The sequence below is a fragment of the Grus americana genome, chromosome 1, assembly GCF_028858705.1.
Source record: "Grus americana isolate bGruAme1 chromosome 1, bGruAme1.mat, whole genome shotgun sequence".
In the NCBI taxonomy this organism is placed as follows: Eukaryota; Metazoa; Chordata; class Aves; order Gruiformes; family Gruidae; genus Grus; species Grus americana.
The window spans coordinates 15,660,850-15,680,914 of NC_072852.1; the positions used below are offsets into that span (position 1 = coordinate 15,660,850).

The 20,065-nt window shown below is 44.7% G+C and overlaps 1 long non-coding RNA gene across 2 annotated transcripts; it reads right to left on the reverse strand.

The window, feature by feature from the left end:
• Nucleotides 1-999: 999 nt before the first annotated feature.
• Nucleotides 1,000-15,836, reverse strand: LOC129201484 (uncharacterized). Of its 2 annotated transcripts, none has more exons than XR_008575422.1 (3): nucleotides 15,740-15,836; nucleotides 3,090-3,253; nucleotides 1,000-1,581 (listed from the first exon to the last, which is right to left on the reverse strand). It is a non-coding gene; the product is annotated as an uncharacterized LOC129201484 (long non-coding RNA). The 2 variants fall into 2 exon arrangements; XR_008575423.1 differs by lacking the exon at nucleotides 15,740-15,836 and adding an exon at nucleotides 14,873-15,000.
• Between the last annotated feature and the right edge of the window lie 4,229 nt (nucleotides 15,837-20,065).

The following is a 20,065-nucleotide window of genomic DNA, read 5'->3' on the forward strand; positions in this document are numbered from 1 at the left end:
CTTCAGAATTTTTTTTTTCAGCAAATATAATCACTGCACCAAGTGATTCAAAAAGGCATTTCTGTTCTGTGGCTTGTTCCTGACCCTCTAACTAGGACATATTACTCATTGTGCTGCTCATGTTTATAACAGGTTATTGCAGGAGGAAAATAAGGCCCTGTAAAAGAATAACATTTCCAAGTGGAAAAATGTTTTGTCTTCTGTCACTTCTTGCCTGTGCAGTTACAGAACGATTACTCAGGACAGTCTTTCCCTCCTTCACCTTGCGTATTTGGTACAGTTGTCAGGACATAATGACTATTCCCATTTACTGTGCCACTGCGTAGTCAGTCAGCCCATTAGCTTTCCTGGTATCTGTCCAGTTCTTCCGCCTCATGATAAAGGAAACTATAAATACAGGGCAGTGCAAGCACCACATTTTGGCAGAGGAACTCAAGGACAAGCAGAGGATCTGGAACTATTTTGATTTCCCTCCTTTTCCTCTTTACTGATTCACTTCCTGGCATATTGCAATTTGAATCTCCTACATTTTACAGTAAAACATTGCATCACATGTACAGTAGATTGTATAGGAACTGAGGAACAGCAAAACATCTTAAGGCTTTCCACAGTCTTCATGCCAGAAGAGGTTTTTTTTATTCCCCTACAGTTATCTTATGACTAAGTTCAGCAGAAGGTACCCATATAATAAAAGAAAACTGTCCCAAGCTTCTGGGAAATTAGGCTGCTGCTGACGGTCTCACAGGCTCTGGTGCAGGCTCACATGGTAACGCACCCGGCGTGTCAGACCTTTGCCTCCCCAGGTCCTCAGTTGCCCAACACATGCAATGAACATCACCTTAGGTGCCAGCTGGACTTCTGAGAGGTTAATTCATTAAGGTTAATAAAAAAAAAAAGATAAAAGGTGCAATGTATAGAGTTTTATTCAGCAGACATTTATGCTTTTTGATAGAAATTACTGTAAAGTAGGTCACAGATGAAAGAGAAGAGAGATTTTATTGTAATGATAATGCTCTTTCAGAATATAGCACACTGCAGGTAAGATGCTTCTAACCAGATTTCAAATATACATGCATCGGTGCAGCTTTTATTAAAATGCTGTTTTTGAGGGAATTTCTTAGAGCAAAATTGTACAGCAGATAGATGGACTGACTCTGTATTAGTCAATAACATCATAGCTAGAAAGAGCTGAAAATTTTCTAACAGAATGGTGTGCATGGGAAAACACAGTTGTGTTGAAACCCAGAATCCCCAGGAAACAGGATGATTTCAGTGACATTTCATAGGAAAAAAATGTAAACACCCATTTGGGTAAGGCTGGAAGTTCTATTTTGGCACTGCCAAAACAGAACATTTTTATTTCATAGTCTAATAAAAATATTTCAACATTCAAAACATTCATATTCAAAATATTTAAGCATTCAACATGCAAAATTTGAATGCATCCAAATCTTTTTTAATTGTGAACTCATTCTGAGTCTTTACATTATGGACCTTCCAGTGAAGAAGACCTGCAGATTCTTGTCTGGTGCTCTGCAAGTGATCTGCTTCTGGTTTGTGCCACATAGCTCAATGCAGTGCCTGGAAAATCAAAGTTTACCCTTTAGCTAGGAACATGCACTAAAAGCTTCGGGTTGAAAATTAAACACATGTGATTGTGAGCTTCTTCACTGAAATCGCACACAAACCTAGCACAGCCTGAGGAACCTTATTCTTTTCCCACAGTCCTAAGAAACATTTCTACTGCAGTATCAAAGTGCAAAACCCTGGATCAGCCTCTACTTTGCAAAGTTTTACCAGATTAGCTATTTTGGCTGAGTGTAGGGCAAGACAATTCTGTCAGTCAACATTGTAGAAAATTTGTAGAATAAAAATGTTGTTGTTGCAGTTGTAGGGAAAAAAACATCCCTGCTGACAGAGTGCTGCAGGCATGTCCTCATTGCTGGCATGGCCTGAGGCCAAAGACCAGGGCCCCTCCTTATCTGTGCCTTACATCACTGAGGTTGGATCAGGCCACTAGCTTCTGGTGAGCAATTAAGCTCTTTCCAGAAATGGGGCCAGAATGACCTTTTTTTTCAAGGAGTCTGGGTGGAACAGTAGTAACCTCAGCTAAAATTCTTGGGGGAACCGGTGTTGCAATAGCAGCAGAAAAATCCTCTGCTCATATCTACTGGGGTTATGGAAGCCCAGCTCACGTAGCCAAGACCCTGCAGAACAGGTCAGATGTGATATGGTTACAGCCCAGACCTGGGATCCTGGTCAGTCCTTTGTAGCATCCTTCCTTGTGATCAACATGGGATCTCCTCCTCTAGTCCACATCGTGTTTCTTCAACCTCACCTACTAGCACCCAGCCAGTAGCCTGTTTTACTGTCAAAACCCAGCTGAATGTGACACTACTGGGAACTGATTAAGCTCCTTAGAGGACAAACGTCAAAAACCTGAAGGCATCAGTTCAGGCAACCAACCTAAGACCACAGTGCTACAAAAATTCAGGCACACAATCTCTGCTCCAAGCAAGACAGACCATCTCTGGTTATCCCAGACCATCTGGGAGAGCAGCCAGCCTGCAGGGAGGAGAGCAGTCAGGCTGTGGAAAAGCAAGGGTTGAGTTTTCTGCAAATAAACTTTAACCAGAACAAGGTGGAACCGCTCTCCTCAAGGAAGGGGACCCCCCTTGGCATGCCTTATCCCATCCTGCTGGGTGTTGTCAAGAGGGTGCAGAGCTCTAGGCTGAAACCAGGCATGAGCAGGGACTGACTCTTGGTGTTTCATTTCCCAGTAAATACCTTTCTGGTGACCTCTAGGCTGTCGTGGAGATAAAGATCTCTGTGATCTTTCTGTCAAAGGCCCCCACAGTTTAGGTTCATCCTAAAGTAGACAGTGGACATTTCTGATTTCTCCAACATCTGTGAGAGCAAAACCATCTCCATCTGGGTGTTCCTGATGGGAATTTCTGCTCCAAGATCTGTTCCTGTTACAAGAAGGTCTCTGTGCCTGTGTGGCTATACCATGCAGCATCAGCATGTCAAAAGTAAATGCTTTTAACAGTAAATCTTCTTCTACTTTAGGCAATACAGAGTTTACGTACCTCTTACTGCATGGCCTGGGACACCAGTTGGTGAGTTAGTTGTCCTTTATTTACATGAACTCAAATGGCAAGGACAGGCTCATTATCTGGCAGGGTTGGATCAGTAGCTGGGTCCTCTGCTGGGGAAGCACTTGTTAGCAGAGCTGTAAATAAGCTGAAGCACTCTGCAGAAGGGAGGGAGAGGGCAACATACCAGAAGTAAGTAGAGTGCAGGAGACAATGATTGTTTGAGACAGGCAGATTGGGCTCCTTTAGCACCTTCTCTCTTCACAGTAAATCCAATGCTACTTCAACGTTTTTATGCATGTTTTCTTATTGCTAATGTCAATAGCACGGTATAGGTCTATCACTGCTCCCATATAACAGAGCTATTTACTTTGAAATAGCAAAAACATATTGAGCCCCCACACCCAATTGTTACAGCCTGAATCCGTAGACAAAAGGAGAAATTCAGCCAGAAATTACTAACAACTGGCTTGTTTGGTTGGGGTTTGGTTTTGTTTTTCAAAGTGGCTGGATTCCCTTCATCTTTTTGCTCAGTTCTACAGATTCTTCTGAACTGCAGAGCCAAAAGCCAGCCACGCAGGCCCACATACCACAGGAACAAGAGAACCATCAGGAGGGATGTTTTGACAGCTAATGCTGAAATTACAACAGCAACCACTTTGGTTTGCTTTGAGAAGCCCTAAGTGGTGTTTATGCTGAAAAGCACATGTAGTCAAACCAGCAAGTCTTTCATAAAACTTCTAAATTATTGCTTCATGTATAAATCCACTCAAAACTTCAAGTATCAGAAAGCATATATGTCTTTATGGTCCTTGATAGCTGGTAGGACTCCGATGGAGACCATCCAGCCAATACTACTCACATACTGGCTGGGGCAGAATGATGAAGGCAGCAAGCCATCTCCAGGGCTTGCTGTAGTTCATAATCAAATTAGGGACTGGATTCTTATGGCAAGCAATAGAGTGGGAACATGTCCCTGCCCTCACCTTTCACATGTCCAGCCTACAGCTTTCACAGGTGCTTGATGGCAGTTGTACAAAAGATGCCCAGTGCAGAAGTAAGGTCGTAATCCCCTTCCTTGCCTTTCAAAACACTTCTCTGCCTCTCTCTTCCTACTCATTAGTAGGTGGAACCTGTAACCTCCCATGTATAGCCAGGGCTACTTATGCTTCCACATTTTTTTTAGAAGTACCCTTTATTTTTCACATATTTCAACACGTTATTCCATCAGTTGATTAACTAAGTTTTCTTTTCTAAATGGCAATATTCCTGCAAGCTGAATAGCTGGGAGAACATATCAGTCTGTGCCATGACCAAGTGATTCAGAGGGCCAGGATTCAGAGGGTTGTTTCTGAGCTGGTGTATGCCAACGCTGCACTGGGGGAATTTAAGAGACCTCTGTGGCATTACTTGTAAATACCACGGGAGGAATGAATCAAAAGCATGTTGTAGAAGATGCTTTTAGCTATTGAAACAAAGATGTATTTGTGACCCATCGCTAGAAATAAGTAGCCTTCATTAGTCAGCTGGGTTTGCATGGGATCTTTGTTGGAGTTTGTTCCACTCGAGGATTAAAAACAAACAAGCAAACAAACAACAACAACCAAAAAAAGCCATAAGAAAATGACCAAATGGTTCAATCCAAGACAGAGGTGGCAGAGCTGGACAACTGCTTCAACATGTCCCCTGCAATAGTAGGTAGAGACTAATGGTGGCTGTTCAGTGACCTTTATAAAATATATTTGGCCAGAGATAAATTCCTAGCTGGTGAATGTTCATGTAAAATAACGCTCTGTTTAAATTTGGAGCGAAAACATAGCAGGAGGTAACTGGTAACAGCTACAAAGGCTCAGACATGGCCTGCCAAGGGGGTGGGTGGCTACGTCCCTTGATTTGCACTCTGAGGGGGACAGAGGCACACTGGGAGGTCCCCATGGAGAACCGTGGGCTGGTTCCTGCCTGTTAACATACCACATCCTACAAAACCCCAGTTTTTTTTTCTTTTTTTAAAGAAAAAACCCCACAACACCCACATATTTATGACATGTTAGAATATGGAGTTACTGCAACAAGCCATCTCTTGCGCAATGATTCCCCAGCCGGGCGATGGCCCTTGCTGCCATGCCTGACCCCTGAGGAGCTTGTTCTGCCTCCAGCGACTGTGCTGCTTCATTTCTGCTACACCTCATATGCCACCTAGTGGCTTCCAAAGTGGGAAATTCCTTATTAAACATGACTTTCAGACACGCCGTTTCTGCCAGTTGTTCCATATGTCTCAACCTTGCTATTGAAGATGTAAGCTGAGGTGCAGCACACTGCAACGCACCCCCGGCACCACTGCAAACCTCCCCCGCCCCAACGGCCCGTCCCAAGGACCACCTTTCATCACCCCAGCAAGTTCTTGCTCCTCATTGCACCCCCAGAGACCCCCACAAGAAATTTCCACCACCCTGGGCTTTGCTTATGGCTGTCCCCTGTTTGCCCATCATGTTCAAAGCCTTCCCAGAGCTCGTCCCCCTTTGGCTGCCCTCCTTACCCCTCTGTCCCACCACCTTAACCAAACATCTGGTGGAGAGGAAATGGTATATTTTACTTTTAAACATTTAGTGGTGGCAGACGCTTGCCACAAAATGTGCAGGTTAGTTAGTTTTTCAAGCTTTTCAAGCAAAAAATTAAATTAGAATGGTTTAAAGTGGTCTTCCTCTTTCCCTCTTACTAGCTTCTTACAGGGGCCAGGGAGGATTTTATTGTTCAGCTCTACAGTTAAATTTTGAGCGCCCTACAGCCATTTTTATTCAGAGAAAACATGTAACACCACAGCCTTGTGGTTTGGCTATTTCTCCAAGAAACAGGAAGTTTTGATTATGAATTATGTTTTGTCTCCAAAAGAGTTAATTCAATTAGTCTTGCTCCCTTCTCAGCACGGTGGCCTAACCGCTGTGTTATTAAATACCTCTCTGCCTCGGTCAGCCCTTAAGTGCTGCCAGAAAAGTGAGACGGTGTCTGCAGAAGAGGTCAATGGAAACCCCTCAAGGACTGCCAGCATCATGGTCACTCAGATGAGCCCAGCTGAAGCCAGGATGTCCACGTATTCGCAGTTACTAATGGAAGAACTTCTTCGTCATTAAATTTGGGCAATGGGTGTCCAAGTCACCCCAGGCAAAGAAAGGATCCAGACCTGATCCATGTTATCTCCAGCACTTGCATTAGGCAGAGGCAGCAATAAAAAAGAAGCCACTTTCCCCAAACATTCATTTCTTGCCTTCCATTGCAAATGCTAGAAAACAGAATAGTCCATTTTGAAAGTGTCAGGTGTTTCCTTTTTCTGAAACAAACTCTTTGACTTTTCTGAAAAAAACTCTTTCAACATTTCTGACATGGTTTACCATTTTTCCCTGTCAGACCATTTGGAGAAATTAATTTGTGAATGGCCACTGCCCGTCTTCACCATGGACAGCAAAGAAAGAACCACTCTGATACCCCTAAAATCATTTTGTCCCTCGCCAATGTAACCAAGCAGAATACATATAGCAACTGCCTAGTATGAGAGAGGGAGAAGTGGTCCTTTAGCTCTGCTTCTCCACTCTTGTTTTCTCCTCCTTTTTTCCTACATTATGGTATGCTCAGGGCCTGATCTTGTATTCTGGGCCTTTTAGATGGGCTCCAGAACAACAGAGAGAAAGTAAGGAAACACCATGGAAAGATCCTTACAGTGCAACCTTCCCTCTTTCCACTGATTTTTCTAAACTATTTCTCTATCCAGCCACACTGAGTTACTGTCTCCTCACAGCTGATTTAATTACTCAGCCTGAAAGCCTGAAGATCTTCAAGGTGCACCCCACTTCTTGAAGCAACGCGTGCCTCAAGCCATCAGCTTCTTAATCCATGGCCCCTGTCTCTGCTTTGTACAGCAATCTGTACAGTGCCCTGTGCCTCTGTGCCAGAATATACAAGCACATATAAGCATTGGTTTGTCTCCTTATCATTTAAAACTCAAAAATGCTGAACCTTTCTGGCATTTCAGGAGCATTGTACTTTAAGAGTATCAGCCTTCTGGCCCACAGGTGGCCCATTGCTTTCTCCTGCATTTTTCAAGATGCAGGGAATATTTATGTAAGTATTTGAACTAGCACTCAAACTCATTTTTGCTGTGGTCCTTATCTGACACCTGGGTTAAATTCAGGTGCTGACCTTCGGTGCTGTGTACTACCAGACTCTGAGGGCTGTAGGGAATGGTCCTGCCCTTCAAGAACTGGTGTGTCACTGTGATGAAGGCAATGCAGGTGAATGTATGCCACAAACTGCTGCCCCACGCCTTGAAGAATCAGCTTTACTGTGCAAAAGTAACGCAGTCATACTTTATCAGCAAATGGCCATCCGGGTGGTCACGTCCATGCAGAGGAACCATGTAGCAAACCCATCTGGAGCTTCTGAGCAGGGCAAGAAGCAGCAGAGCCCAGGAAGCATGAGAGGAGGAAGCAAAACTGATTTTAAGTCCTGCCTGCTGTAGGAAAGCCAAGGAAACGGAGACGTGCGTGCGCTCAGCAGCTAGAGGGCAGGCTCATTTTTCCTTTAAAACTTGTTCAACACTTCCTTGCGGCTGCAGTGACTTTCCGAGGATTCGACAGAAGTGACTAAGCTGTAAGTCACTCGGGGCTAATTGGAGAAGTCTTCTGTGTATTAATTGGGGGAGGGGAAAAAAAAACCACCAAAACCAGACCCAAAATCACAAATAGAAGAAACTAATGGTTGCTTTGAAAGGCTTGGCTTCTGCCAGCTGGGCCTATTTCTGACACGGCAGAGGGGCAGGAATCATTTCCAGGACGGGAATACTTCACAGATGTGGCCACGTCTCATTGAAACACCCCACAAAGAGCACATATTGGCCTCCCAGGCTTCCATGATGGAAAAAACTAATTGAAAGGGTTTAAAGGGTTTACAAATAGCACTCGTCAAAGCACTCCAGAGGAATAACTTCCTTTTCTTGGGTTTTGGGGTTTTTTGCTTCCTATTCAGAAAAGGACTTACAAGACAAGGGAACATGTGAAGTGATCTAAGCAGTCTCTGTAGAGCTTGGTCTCAAGTGAGTTACATACTCCATAATGCAAAATTTTCCATTATTTTCTATGGCCATAAGACTTGGGAGCTCGGTCCATGGCAGTGAGCAAAGCTGGAGCAGCCATCCAGGCACTCGCCTGGTGCTGCTGGGTGCAGGGCTGCCAGGCTGGGAGCTGCTGTGCTGCTGTGTGCCCACTCAGATGGGCATCTTATGTCTTTAATGGTAAATTCTCCTTTTCTGTGCTGCTCCTTAGAAGAGCCATTGAAAAATTGACTGTCATAGTATTAGTCTTTGCAGTGGAAAGGTCCTTACTGAAGTATAAGGGGAGACTGTTACAATGCCTGATATTACTGCTGTCCCACTGTTCATACAATTAAGGACTAGGCCAAGTAACACTACAAGTGGTGCTCAAAAATTAACATAATTATGGGGGTTTGACCAACGCAGGGGTTCGCGTTGGCAGAAATGCCAGGCAGTGCCAGCCTGGTGCGGACAGGGGAGATAATGCCATGTTGAGCAGAGAAGGGTTTGAAAGCTTGCAGCATACACGAGCTATCAGCCAAAACAGCAGGCAGAAGCTTAAAAAGCTAACAGATATTTGGAGGCATTGCAGTTTTTTCCCCATCTTACAGCAGTCATTGCACCCCCCTGATCAAAACAACCTCATGGGCACCCTAGATGGGCAGCAACATGGGGAAACCCACCAGAGAAGCAAGGCTTGGTCAGGACCTGGGCACTTTTGTGAGCCTAGCAGCAGCCAGAAATCAGGAAAGTCGCCAGAGGTACAATCCACTGAAAAATAAACAGTCTTGCATGGGTGGCACACTGCACTGGGCTGAGACGATACCCAGGCTTAACATAAATACAGTCCTTGGTAGATACAGTTACTGCGAAAATGGTTCCTTTCATTGCACTTCCTCCTGCATATCTGCAAATGCCAAATCCTCATGGCTCTAGCATGGACAACTGATGTGTGAGGCATTACCCATTTCAATAGAGAAAGGCTTGAAAGAAATTTGGATTTGGATAATCAAGATGCCATTAGAGGTCTGGAGAGGCTCTGTCCATGGGAATGGAGAAAGCCATGAGAAGTGCTCACCGTCTCCCTGTTCACTAGAAAAAAAGGCAGAGGTTTCCATGAAAATGCACCAGCAGAAGACAGGAGAAGAGAGCGGTGTTTAAATAGAGCTACGTGTCAGTGCAGGCAGCTGGGAAAGGGCAGGTGGAGGTGGAGCTGCGAGGAGACAGCCTGGTGGGAGGACTGCCCACTACCCTTCTCTGCCCTGCCTTTCTCTTCGGATTATGCTCATGGCCATGTTTCAAGTGACACAGTTAAAAAAAACACAAAAACTTGATGGCTGCAGCTGCAGCAGCACCTGATTTCTTGGCAGGCTACCGCTGCCAGAGAGCTGCTTCTGGCCCTGTTCAGTGGGTCAGTAGCTGCTGTGTTTGAATGGCATTTTATCTTCCTGGTAGCTTTTGCCTCTAGGTTGGTATGGCTCCAACTTTCTTTTGCCCTTTCTTTTTTAAGGAGGGTATAAATCACATTTACATGGGTAAGGTAATTTCCAATGAAGAGTAAGCAAGCACTACTACATAGCACATTTGTATTTCTTGTTCAACAAAGGCATAAAACCAAGCCATGAACAGAACAGGAACATTTCACCCTGAATTGTGTAGATGAAAGAGATGCAAAAGCAGAAGTAAGATTAGAAGGCAAACCTTCTGCCAGCCATCACAGCCAGCAACAAGGTCTGACCTTAGATTTAACACTGTCATTATAAATAGCCCTGGTCCAAGCCCCCACCTAGAAACACAGGAAAATTAAGCCAAACTGCTGCTCAGTGAACGAATTTTCCCTACTCCCAAGTATGAATCCAAAGACAAGCAGTATTTTTCTTAAAGGGGGAGGGAGGAAGGAAAACCAGCCAGGGAGGTAAGGGGGGGTGTTGGTGGGAACAGCTCCTGCTGCTGCTGCTGCTTGCACGGGTGCCTGCCTCTGCTCCCACCTGGGCTTTCCCAGTGCCAGCACCTCTGCTTGATGCTTGATTTCCGCTCCACGACCCACATGGAGTTCAGCTGCATGGAGAGCTGAGCGGCCTCTTGCTCAAGAGAGGAAATGCTGAGCAGCTTCTTCCTTTTCACACATTTATCAAAATCTCTCTAGTTTCAAGCACCCTACTCCTACATTTGCAGCCTCTCTCACACATGGGGAGCCCTTGCTGGCAGGCTGGCATGGCCATTCGCCCCAGGGACACTGAGACAAGGTTAGAGAGACAGGCCCATAGTTGAGGTTTCTGTTATACCTTCCCCACCTTTCTACCTGAAATACCTCTAACATAGCAAAGCACCTCCAAATCCAATGCACCTCCATGTTGGTCCCTCTCATTTCTCTCTTCTACCCCAACAGATGTCCATGAAACACCCTTGGGGGGGTGTTCATGGAGGGTCCCTCCTGCCACCCCATCCCGGGGCTGTCCCCTGTCCTGCGCAGTTGGTCATGGGGAAATGGGGCTGCTGGCCTTTGGGCTGCCTCCCCCAGGCTCCCCTGCCATCTGCATGGCATGGGGGAGAGGCCAGGGAGCAACTCTGGCAGCAGCAGAAATTATTGACCCAAAACCACAGCAGAATTATTGACTGCAAAACCACAGCAGAAAATTCCCTTGCTCTAAATGTACAAGGCCCAAGCCCAGAAGCTGTGCGTGCTGAAACCTGCTGTTTAGTGTACAAGGGAGAGAGGAAAGTGTGTTGTCAAAATGCTTTAAAGCAGCCCCCAAAAGGCCAGTTACCTAAATGCAAGTTTATTCGTGCCTCCACAACCTCCTCTAGAAGTGGCAAAAGGAGTACCCAGCCCATGGGCACTAGAAACTGCTCCCTAAGCTTTGCTATTTAAAAAGGTCTTGTTTCCTCACTGAAAAGCAAACATGCAATAGCTATTTGCAGTATAAAATCCCAAGCAAAGATGAAGTCCTGGTTGCAACCTACTGTAGGGCACATCAGCAAGGTGAGCACCACCACCTCTCCCTGCTCCTTCTCACTTTGCTCAGCCGCCGCTGAGGGAAATACCCTTCCTCTAATATTTGCACCAGAAGAAGGCTTGTATGTAAAAATACCTCCTCCTGACAGCAAAGGCCAGCTTTGGACTGATCCTCCCAGTTCATTCCTGCAAGCCAAATGCTGGAAACAACTTTTTGTCAGGATTAATCAGGGCAGATTCAGACCAGTGTTAAAGGAGACCCAAAGCCTCCTGATGCTTCCTCATTTGATCCCACTGCATGGTGTTCCCCAACTCCCTATGCCCAGCCTCTCAGACAGCATCCCTCAAAAATATGTATAAAATGACAACAGCAAGACACTAATTTTTAGCAAATTTGTCATTGATTATAACAAAACAATCTGCTAGCCCAGAGTCCTTGGTGGGATTATGCATGCACATCCACAGAACAGGCATGAGAAAGAGCTGACAGAGCAATTGCCTTTATAGTCGTCTCCTAGATGGCTGAGGTACTGGGTGGTTTAGCAATTCACGGCACAGAATTCCTTATAATAAAGAAGAGGGACTGATAACTCCCACAGAGATGCAGAGGAGGACCCAGTGATAGATACAGGAGGAGACCCACACTCTCAATAGCGCACTTGTGACCCAGCCTGGCAGGACATCACATGAAAGGAGCTACATCTTTGTAGCCAGGTTCCTGGTAACATGAAACTTCAGAGGCAAAGACGGACCTGAGTCCAGCTGAACCACAGCGCGCTCAGGCTGTTTACGATTTGTATAAATCACAGCTCCTTTTAATAAATCTCAGCTGTGCCCTTGCTGGTGGCAAATCTCCTGTGGCTGCAGCACACACGGAGGCGTAGCACCCAGCAATGCCAGTGCTGCGGGGAATGCCGTGGACACAGCCAGGTCTTTGGCTGGGACAGCTGCTCTCACTGCACCCATTTCCACCCGTCTGTCAGAGCATACACAGATTTCCTCTGTGGTAGTGAGCACTGCCGGGTAGCGGGATCAATCACACCCCTGTCTAGCAGGTTGTTAAGGCAGGAAGGTTTCCATTAAGTCAGCAAGGGTGTTAATTTATAGCATGTTTGCTACTTCTCTCCAAATACTCTTCCAGATGAGAGCTCGCTCTCTCAGGCTTCTTGCACACTAAGGGTAAAGATTAACAAGCACTTTGTTTAACTGCAGTGGTTGATGCAGTCCTTCGCCCTTCCCACCCTCCACTGTGGGCTCCTGGCCTCCACTTCAGGTTGAGCTGCTGCTCAAACTGCATCAGAAGATTTGTCTGATTGAAATAAAACCTAAGGAAAACAGATATGTGTATACAGTTTTTGGTCTAAGAGTGGCTATTCATGGATTTAATGGTGCAAATGACTTAGAGTATTGCAAATGCAAAGCCAAATTTTGCAGAAACTGCTGTTTGGACAAGCTCTACTTATTGTGTACCAACAGCTAATCAGTAGTGGAGTCTGAATCTACCAACACAGAGTTACTTCCCTACTCACAAACACTATGGATTTTGTCAGCTTTTTGATACCAAAAAGATTTTCTCAGAGTTGAACAACTAAAGGTTTATTATTGGATTAAGGACAAACTAGCCAGCAATGGAACTAACTTTATTGTTTGGGGAAATGCAATTACTTACCTTGCATATGTTATAGGATATTTCTATTGACTGCATCTAAGAGGCGAGATCACTAGTTTCTTACAAAACACTTTAGAGTACAAAGTCAACGTAACATGCCATGCTGCACTTTCATATTGGCAGCAAGCATTGTGAGAATTATCCAGTAAAAAGAATGGTTTCATCGTAACTCATTGGCCTGTACCAGTTCAAGTCAGTGAAAGTTTTTCTTTTTAGTGTGGCATCTCTTCATTATTACAAAACTTTAAAGAAAAGATAATACTACTCAGATCTGACATGTTGTCCTGGTTTTGGCTGGGACAGAGTTAATTTTCTTCCTAGCAGCTGGTATAGTGCTGTGTTTTGGATTTAGGATGAAAATATGTTGATAACACACTGATGTTTTTAGTTGTTGCCAAACAGTCAAGGACTTTTCAGCTTCTCGTGCTGCCCTGCCAACGAGAAGGTGGGGGGCACTCAAGAAGCTGGGAGAGGACACAGCCAGGACAGCTGACCCAAACTGCCCAAAGGGATATTCCGTACCATGTGACATCATGCTCAGTATATAACTGGGGGGTTGGCCAGGAGGCAGGGCAGCTCAGGAACTAGCTAAGCATCAGCTTTGGGTAGTGAGAAATTGTGCTGTTCATCACTTGTTTTGTATATTCTATTATTATCATCATCTTCCTTTTCTGTCCTATTAAACTGTCTTTATCTCAACCCACAAGTTTTACCTTTTTTATTTTTCTTTTCAATTCTCTCCCTCATCCCACTGAGCCATGTGGTTGTTTTAGCTGCCTGCCTGGTTAAACCACAACAGATGTATCTTAATGACTCTTGGACCACAAAGAGTCAAAGGACTCTGGAGCTGTACAATACCAGGCAAATGCTTTGCATTTTGTAGAGCTGTTTACATGAGATACAGTGACATGACATACAACGATATGGCGTCATTGTGTTTGTTCCACCCAAGTAAAAGGCAATAGAGAATTAAGTCCACTTTTATCCAGAAAGACATGTTCAATCCACTGCTTTCATTCCAGGTTTTTGTGCAAATGCAGATGTAGGTTATGGGTAATAAGCCTGCAACAGCGGCTGTTGCAAGCCCGTACTCAAGAGGAGATAAGTCAACAAGAAATGAAAGCAGAAACTAGACTACATATAATAGTGATCTCTTTTTTTTGTATGATGCATAGAGATTAACAAATGACAAACTCTAAGTCCATTAATAATGCTTTTAGAGATGGGAAAACATAAGAAAATGTCAATATGATTTGAATTGTTCTAACATTTGCAATAGCCAGAAAGAATCCCCAAAATGAGAACAGGAATCCCCAAAATGAGAACAGAAAACCATCAGGCTGCTTTGGGTGAAAAAAGGTGCAATGGTATTCTTAAAAAATTCCTAGTGCATATGCCAAATTTCAGCCAAAAAAAGGATTTAGTAAATGTTTGAAAGTTTGAGATTACTACAGAAAACCTGGCACAGCAGTAACTGCTGATGGTTGCTAGCAGAAGTCATTGCAACAGCAGCCCTCGTCCCTCTTTCTGTTGCAGAGCCATCTCCCATGGGCCTGGATAAAATCAGCCATTTGTTCCCAGATCAGAGTGCCTCATTTGCATTGACACCCTTCTCTCAGCAGTGGGAGTTTAACAGCAGGAGGCAACACCACAGCCTCCACCCCTCCCTGGATGTAGAGCTGGCCCATATATTCTCAATAAAACACTGTTGGTCCAGGGTCCTATCCCTACCTGCTTTTGCCTTCTGCAGAAATACTAAATTCAGTGCTCAGCTGCTAAAAACATCAGGGAAGAATTATTCCATGGGTACAGCGCTGGATCACACTGCCAGAGCTTCTCAGGCAGAAGCGATCTAGCAGGTACCAGGCTTTGCCTGCCATGCGAGTGCTCCACGAGACAATGAGGATGGCAGTCACAAACAGCTTCTGCAAAAAGAGTGCATTTTCTACAGGCAACAGCTCCCATTCTCTCCTGTTCCCTTTAGTCTGGGTGTAGCGACAGAGGACGTACTGAAGAGCCATTGAGACAAACTCATGAGCTTTTGGGGATTTAGCAAGGTTGTGTGTGCTCACCTCCAGCTACCCAGAAGACCTCCTCTGACACATCAGACCCTGCCTCAGCATGTGTTAACCGTGAGCTCACATGTACGATGCATACAGAAACTGCCGAGATCTCACTGTTGGGGTCTTACGTGGAAAAGGATCTTAATGCATCATGTTTTCAGAGCAGCTCTGTGTTAGGTAGCCTGGACAGTCCATTGCTCTTTGAGATGCTGGAGGTAAAGAGAAACCTGAGGAGTAATAACCAAAGTTACAGTCAAGGGAAAGCTCTCAGGTGCCTGTAACAGCCCATCGTGCTGCCCATGGGCACTTCACACTCGTGCTGACATGCACCAGAGTGAGGAAGCTGCTGTGCTGCCATGGGAGGTAAGATGCTGTAACATCACTCACACAACTGGGGGGCTTCTTTGGTTTTGCTCTTTATGCACATATTAAGCTGGAAACACATCCTTTCATAAAGTGAAGCGTGAGAAGTAGCAGCCACAACAAAAAAAAGCCGTGTTGTCTCTTGAGAAAAAGCATTTGTGTCCTCTGCAGTGGAGAATAGGCAGCAGAAGGTTGTTGTTAGCAAGGCTCCTGCACTGTTTCCTCTGAAGCAGAGCAGAAAGCGTGTCTTGCTAGCACAAAGCTGAGAAAAAGCCCAACCACTGAACAAAACATCCCTGGATTAAGGAGCAATGCTGCCCCTCCTGCAGTGCAATGAGTTGTGTCATACTGTGCAGACATAAGAGAATTCCAAGTGGAGAATTATGGTGATAGTGCCTGGCTGGTCTGTAAGGCATGGCTGTGTTTGAATGTGGTTATGAGCAATGATGTTGGGCAGCATAATAAAAAATGTGAGCAGACTACAGGAGGTCTGCCCAGACCTGTGTCACTTACCTCAGGTGCTCAGAGATGTGTTCAGGTCTGTAGTCTGAAGGAAGGGAGGAAAAACTACACTGTACCCATGAGAAAAATCACTGGAAAAGACCATGAGATGTTCCCACATGGAGGAGAAGCAAAGCTCTGGAGCCAGGAGCTGGAGTCAGTGGTTGCCACATGCATTTTTGGAGTTGCACAGACCTATTGAAAGTTTTGTTTGTCGTGCAGAAAGGATGTGGCAATTTCTGAATGTCATTGAAGCTAACCCTGGTTTCCAAATTAACTCCTTGTCTCCCTAACCTTTTCATTAGAGACAGCTCATTTACAAATCATTTAAAACAAGAAAAGGTGCAATGTACTACTTTTCAACTGGGAAGCCTAACCAGCAGGTTAATCTCTAAAAGTCTTAGGCCTAGTTAAAATTGCTTCCATTGGTGGAATTCCATATTATTGCTACTGAAAGACTTAACTTTGCCAGGGCTTCCACAGAGTTGGGATGTCTACAGGATGAAGACACTGTATGATCAACTGTGCTTTACTGGTGAAAGAAAGTAGTGAAGAAAAGTAGAGTTTTCAGACTGACTTTGCTGCTTCTTGAAAAATCAACACATCTCCTTATGATGTTCCTTCCATCATGGATCGTGTTAAAGCTTGTTGGAAACAGAAGGTATTGCAGCCCTATTCATTCCCATTAAGCAAAAGGGAACAATTAATGTCTTTTATGGACTCAACTATCTGGAACAATAGGAGCCACCATCCAAAACGCAGGCACGTGATGCAAGTCTTCTGAGGGAGCTGAGCTATGCCGGTAGGACACATTGCTGAGTATTGCCTGGTAGTACAAACTGCATAAACCGCTGGCTGGAAAGGAGCTTGGAACTGTGAGCAAAGCGTTTCCTCATGTTAAACAAAGAAGGCAGTGCCTGTTCTTTGTAAATAAACAGCTAGGTTTTGAAACAATCCTGACACTAAAGAATTAACTGAAACAATCCAAACTTTGGCTAACCGCTAGGGTCAAAAAAGGATAATAAATCCCCTTTTTCCTGTTAACAAAACCCACAACTTTATTTTCTAAAGCCTTCAAAAAATAAAAATGACATCATGAGTAATTTCAAAAATTCCTAAATGTTACTTCAGTTGCCTGGCTGGAGCATCCTGTCCTGTCCCTTCTCCCTCCGGTGCCTCTCACAACAGGCCTTGCAACAGGGACAGATCTCCCTCCAGACACCAAAGGTTTGGTACAACTCCGTTTGCCACGATTACAACCATTTGGCAAAGCAGAGTGCTGGTAATGTCAGAAAGTGCAAAGAAAGCATATGGCTTTTCTGGACAGTGCAGGCTGCAGATGACAAATACAAAGGATGACGGGCCCAAGTGAATACATCTGAAGGATACGTGAGTCCTCGGAGTGGAGAAAAGCAAGGAAAGAGCAAAGGAAAGCCAGAGGAGAGAGCTGCAAGAGGAGGTGAGCAGGGAGGTGACACACTTTAATGATAATAAAGAATTATTGGTAGCAAAAATGAGGGCAGATGGTGAATAACTCAGGGAGGACCTTAAGAGGAAGAGTGACCAGCCCATATAATGGCAAATTAAATTCAGTCTAGATGGAAAAAAAGCAAGGAATGCATTCAGGGAGAAGCAGCTCCAGCTTTATGTATAAAACATAGTCTCTGTGCTCACACAGGAGGGAGGCCTTGGTAGAGCTACTGTAAACACTTTCTTGAAAATATCAAACCACTGCTCGTAACAGTTAAAGAACAAATAAATGTTAGGGAAACATAAATGTTATGGAAAGGAACAGCCAACAAAATAGCCATCATCACTGTGCTGCTGTATAAATTCATCTTTTACCCACACCTTGGATACTCTGTGCAGTTCTGGCCTCTCAAAAAGGATAGAGAAGAGCTGGAAAAGGTTCAGAGAAGAGTAACAGAATGAGCAAAGGTGTGACCCAACTTGTGTACAAGCAACAGTGCAGGAGAGTGGGGCTTCTCAAGCTGGAAAAGAGATGGAGGACACTCTATGCAGAAAGCTATGAAATAATTAATAACAGAGGGAGAGTAGATAGGGATCAAGTGTTGATTGTGTCTCCAGGACAAGAACAAGGGACTAGCTAATGAAGCTGGTAGAAGCCAAGTTCAAAGCAAACAAAAGGAAGAAGTTTGTCATGCAGCAGGCAGTGGTCCTGCCAAGGAGGTCCTTCCCAAAGCACGCTGTGAGAGCAAGGAGCTTACATGCTCTCCCAAGTACTTGAAGGAGTCCATGCCACAGACAAACCACAGCAGGTTCAGGAAATCCTTTCAGCTGAAAATAGCTGGAAGCTGTGGTCGTATTAATGGAGAAACGATTGATACATTACCTCTGTCCTTAATTTTTCCTAGGAGTCTGCTTATAGCCACTGTTGGAGGCAGAGCAGATGGATGGGTTAGATGGTCTAAACCAGCACAGCTGTTCTTACCTGGAGCAAGAACAGATAAGATAGGACTCACATAAAGAGGGGGATCCCAAAGGGAGCAAAGGTGGCAGCATGCAGAGAAGCAGGAGGTGAAGTCAGGGATTTGGGTGAAACTGGCACAGCAAAACTGCAGTCCAAAGGTGTAGATAAGGAGGCAGAAGAAAAACGGCAGTTTCAATTCCATCGATGCTCAGGCTGAGCCCAGACATGCCACGCTGTAATCAGGAGCAAAACTTCCACTGACTCCAGCAGATCAAGCCCTAGAGACATAAAGGCAAGCAGGCAAGTGAAGAGTTTCAGGGTCAAAGAATATCTCCAGGATATCAGGAGACACAGCACAGGTGAGTCTGTACAGGCAGAATTTGCAATTTATCTGTGTGTGTTATCTATCTATGCCAGATCCGAATGGTTTCAGTCCTTATCGGATCCAAGAAAATCTGGAACTTAAAGATATTCCTTTGCAGAGCCTGCATGATCCTAAATAATAACTACTCTGTAGGTATTGCCCACAGCACAGTTATTTTTAAAATCTTTTTAACAGGCACTTTGAAATAAACAGTGTTGCCTCTACTTCACTCCAAATGTGATATAATCCAGTAGTGAGAAGTTACAGAGTCGTGGCCTCAAGGCAAGGTGCAAAACCTTCCAAAAGGCCAATAGTTTCAATTTCCCTTAATTAAGGGTATGTGGGTTTAAGAAATACGGCCTCAAAGTATTCTTTTAAATGGAATGAATCACTATTCATTAGTTACCTAAAGCACTGATTATTGCATCAATCACCAAAATAAATATGATTCTTCCCAGAATGGAAAAATGTTTCACATTCCAGTGGACTTTCCTAAATATCACGATTCTCTCTCCTACAGACAACAATCATTTCGGGCAATGACCTTGAAATTAGCCTTCCCTGTTCTGTGGTTGTGTTTTTCTGTAGAACTGATCTTTCTTTGGTTTACGACTCCCACATGCAGTTTCTCAGTAAATGCTCACATTATGGTCAGTATTTTGAGAGAAGAATCTTTTATTCTTTCAGCTGAAGTAGACTGCTTTTCTTGGAGTGCTGAAAACAAAATCATTTTAAGAAGCTGATCTGATTAACTGGGTTAGACTAGAAATGTGCCAAATTGCTCTGCAGACATGGCATAGCTGCTGACCTGCACTGAGGCTGGAAATCGTTCCAGGCTGTGACGTGCCATGTCTGTTCACGTCAGCTGTGCACTGGGAAATGCACAAAGGAGATGGCTTGCTGAAAAACGTCCTTCAGCTCAGGGCTCAACAAGATTCTTGTAAAATGTATTGCTCGGGATGAAATCAGCCTCTCGGACCCAAGGAAGAGTAATGTAATTTCTCACACAATTTATTAGAATTTCTCAGTTTTCTTCCAGTGCACCTAGGACAGCACTTTGTATCATGTTTGCTCCCCTTTGCAAAGCTGGGCATCTCCGCATGGACCACACCTTGATCGCCGCTATTCAAGGATGCGTTTTGGCAGCAGGAAGTTGCAGTGGTGGGTCTCACCCAGCTTTCCAGTATCTGTCCTCCTGTTTGTCTTCCTTGTCACATCTACTCCTCTTGCACACGTTCAGTGGGGATGGGATGCCAGCATGTGAAGACATGTTTGGAAGAAGAGCAGACCTACCCCAGTGCAAAGCCTCACGATCACTGTGGACATCGCCTAACAGAGCTTTTGTTAACAGTTAGGAAGGAGGAGGTTCAGAGCTCATTTGGGCTGCAGTCAGATGAGCACCTTCCTTTGAAAGGAGTCTCTCCTATGCTTTCAGTCTATTTTCGTGCTGTCTTCATGTCATGCCATCACAAGCTGACATGCAGCTGCACCATGAACTGGCCTGGGGAACTGATCTGCCTGAAAACTCACCCAGCTGAAAAGA